The 3,676-nt window shown below is 32.6% G+C and overlaps 1 long non-coding RNA gene across 1 annotated transcript; it reads right to left on the bottom strand.

Moving 5' to 3' along the window:
- Nucleotides 1-1,384: 1,384 nt before the first annotated feature.
- On the bottom strand, nucleotides 1,385-3,453 carry LOC112696639 (uncharacterized). The gene is made up of 3 exons (XR_003150822.3): nucleotides 3,322-3,453; nucleotides 1,601-1,631; nucleotides 1,385-1,521 (listed from the first exon to the last, which is right to left on the bottom strand). It is a non-coding gene; the product is annotated as an uncharacterized lncRNA (long non-coding RNA).
- Between the last annotated feature and the right edge of the window lie 223 nt (nucleotides 3,454-3,676).

Raw genomic sequence — 3,676 nt, 5'->3', positions numbered from 1 at the left:
ATCCAATAATCAAGCTAAAGTAAAAATCAAATGAAATCACTATGCCCCTAATAATAATCAAGCTAAGTAAGGTAAAAAAGTAGCTAATTTAATTTCCATTTGAAATTACAAACCTTGCTACATCACAGGCAAGTAGAACTTCTGGAGTCTACCTTGTCTCTAGAGTCATCTTAGCAAGATTAAGGAATAGCTCTGCAGGTTCAACCTAGGATAACTTACTTATTTTCTTAGGTTTTTCTATTGCCAATGAAACATTAAAGATAAGAGCACAACAAGGACAACTTACTTTATAACCAAGATGCTTATCCAATTTAAGGAGAGCATAATAGCCTCGAAACTCTTTTTCGGTAGGCACACATATTCCTTTCTTTCTGTGATCCTCATACATCTGAAACAATTCAACCGAAGTTATGTTCATATGTTCAATATTGAAGTGAGCATCAAAGCCCGTAGAAAATCCTTCTCATTGTGTATTCACATAATTCATGCATTGCAATGATGTGTAATTGGATCTGAAACCACAAAAATCAATAGCCTCATGAGTTTTAAACCTTTAACCATTACTAGATATTGTTCTTACAAACATCACCAAGAAGATGCAGGTTCTTAATAAAAGGTATCAGAACCTTTAGAAAATTATTCTACCAACAAATAAATATGAAACTACTGTATCTGTAAGTAGTCACAAGATATATTTGTATTGAGCCTTAATCAATATAGCATATAAGGAACTTGTAGAAAAAATAGATATTATTTCCACTTCAATAAGAGAAAAATCAGGTTTTATTATACTTTTGTTAAAAATAAAAAAGTACCATCAGTTCAAGCATAGAATAGCCCTTTGATAGAAGATGTGTTGCATTTTCAGGTCCATTCTAATTGCTCTCATCCTATTCCACAAGAATATATAGCACTAAGAAACCTCTCAACATAGGGCTGATCTAGCAGAAAAAGTAGATAATCAATTGTCTTCTGCATTATAGGCATTGGTAGAATCAAGCTTGCTTCCCTCTCTGCTGTCCTAGTATATTGCTGTGAAACATGAAAAGTGTTACTAATGAGAAGTGATAATAGTATTTATGAAAAAAAATTATAGTTTACTATTAGTTATATAACAATCACCTTAACTGCAAGAAGTCTACTGGTTATATTTCTATCTCCATCCAAGCGTTCATACTGGTCAATATCCTATTTCCTTTCACACTCTCACTACTCAGACTCTAAAATACAGAAATCTCAAGTATTTTATGCAAAGATCAAGTTCTTTATGCAATAAATTTGTTTAGACTTTAGACATATCTTTAAGTGTGTGTGTGTGTATATATATAAGACAAGGAAGGGAATTGAATTTATGTCAAGCATACCTGCAGTACACGCAGAATTCATAGAACCAGCCAAACAAATAAATAAAACCAATTTGAATTGAATCATCTGATTGTTGTGATTTCTTTGTATTTTACAGAACATTGACAACCAATCTGAAAATTATGCACAAACCTTCCATAACTGCCAAATCCCCGGCTGCAAAATGGATAATCTTAAGTTATAACTTATTTTCAGGAGCTAAGATACTGAACTAAGAAAGTAAAGAATTACTCACAAGTAGACAAAGCCATTCTTATCCACCGCCACTAAACATTCAAAAAGAAATAATGAGTAGATGAAAGAAAAGATTAAATAATTGAGATCAAGAATGGAAAAAACAAGCACATGTGTGATTTGTCCCACATGCCACTTTGACAATTGTTTTCCAACACAGAGAAGCAATTGCCTGAGGATGTGGCTGGGGTACATACACCAATTTCACAGAGCTATCCTTGAAATTAAACTGCAAGAAAATGCAAAATATATGAAGCATTTTGTTCTTTGTTGCACCTTTCATGCAAACATTTACTAGGATAACACAATAAAACAAAACAGAGCTACAACACGAACAATTAAAACACAATAAAAAATTACGCTGCAACAACAACAAACTTCTCCAAAGATTAACAAGGATTATCAAATTTTAGGCTTTGAAGACAATTTTAGTCTCAATTTTTTTCAGCATAACACAGTATAATAGTAGTGAACAGAGCATATCATTCAAAGCAAGAACAAAGAACAATACAAAGAACAAAAATAAGACTAAAATGAATCAACTAATCAGTAATCATTCAATGATTCAAATTTCAATTAGTAGCACTAGCAGAATCCCTAAAAAAAATCAATGTTCTGATCAGAATAAAGAACAAATATTCATTACAATGTCCAAATCCTCATATCAAGTGTTCTACCACTGGTAAACCCTTAACTCAAAAACACAATAAACAAAACTTTTGATTCTAAAACCAATGTTGCGAAAATTGGACCGGTCAATGAACCAGTCAAGTAACTGGTTTAATAGTTCAATGGTTCAAACGAGGTCGAATCGTGGTTGAACCGATTCAAAGTGGCATATATTGCGAGATAAGGTGTAGAGCAATTAAAGCATTGTATGAATTAAAATTGGTTGAAGCTTGGTTCTTTCATTTAAGTTTCTCAATCTTCATGTATATATAACACCTTAGCAACTTCTAAGCTTGGTCAAACAATATCAGTTCCAAATATAATAGAAGATAGTAATCCATTATAGGCTACCTAAATTTGAGGCCACAAATTTTAGTATGATGCAGGGAGAAAAAAAAATCAGTATAGTCTTCAATTTGAACAAGAAGCAATTCCACAGCACAGTAAGAAGCTCAGAATACACAAAAACTAAACAATTAAATTAACTAAACAAAAAAAACACAATATAAAAGCATGAATAACCTTTATAAATTAGGTTTCCATTCCTAAATTTTCCATTTTCATAAATTAGGTAATCTTTTTGTTCTTTACTTCTTAACTTCATTCTTTTTTCCTATGAGTAAACTATCTCCTTGTCTGAACTTCATCCGACCCTTATTTTAAAGGCATATAGTAAATCCAATGCAGAATTATAGCAATGTTTCTCTTTTGAATCAATGACAGCAAAATAATAATTTACCAAAATAACAAGTAAAATAGATTAGATTTATAACTCAATCTCAGTAGAATTAATTCAATATCAATCTCTGCAAATATAATCTCAGCATAATTAATAAATTAAACTTAAAAAAATTTATAACTCAATCTCAACAGAATTAATTCAACATCAACTGACTGAATTCAAATAAAACTTCAGAAAATGAATATTTCAAAACTCAGCAGAATCATCAATAATATATCATATGTATATTCTGAACAAAATAAAGAAGAAAACAATGTAATACAATTACAACAAATTGAACATTATTGAAGAGGATAAAAGGGAGGTCTTACGTTATCTGGATTGCCAGTGAAGGAGAGGAAAAGACAGCATAGAGCCAGCAAGACAGAGAAATTCAAATTGGGAATTTTGGTAACATGAAATAGAGAAGCAATGATGGTGAGACACGATGCAGAGCAGAAAAGCAGTGATGACAAGAATGGCGGGGAGACGAGAAGGGGCCACAGCAAAAAACGACGAGGAGGTGAGAAGCAAAAACGACACACGGCAAGAAGGGGAGAAGCAGTGACGACCCACGACGACGAGTGGAGAAGCGGCGACGACCAACGGTGAAGAGCAAAGAAGTAGCAATAAAGAGAGCTCGGACAGAATGAAAAGGGAGATGGAGATGGTGATGGTGGCTCTGAT

The sequence above is a fragment of the Arachis hypogaea genome, chromosome 6 (assembly GCF_003086295.3).
Source record: "Arachis hypogaea cultivar Tifrunner chromosome 6, arahy.Tifrunner.gnm2.J5K5, whole genome shotgun sequence".
Classification (NCBI taxonomy): domain Eukaryota; kingdom Viridiplantae; phylum Streptophyta; class Magnoliopsida; order Fabales; family Fabaceae; genus Arachis; species Arachis hypogaea.
This window is presented reverse-complemented; position numbering and strand designations above follow the sequence as displayed.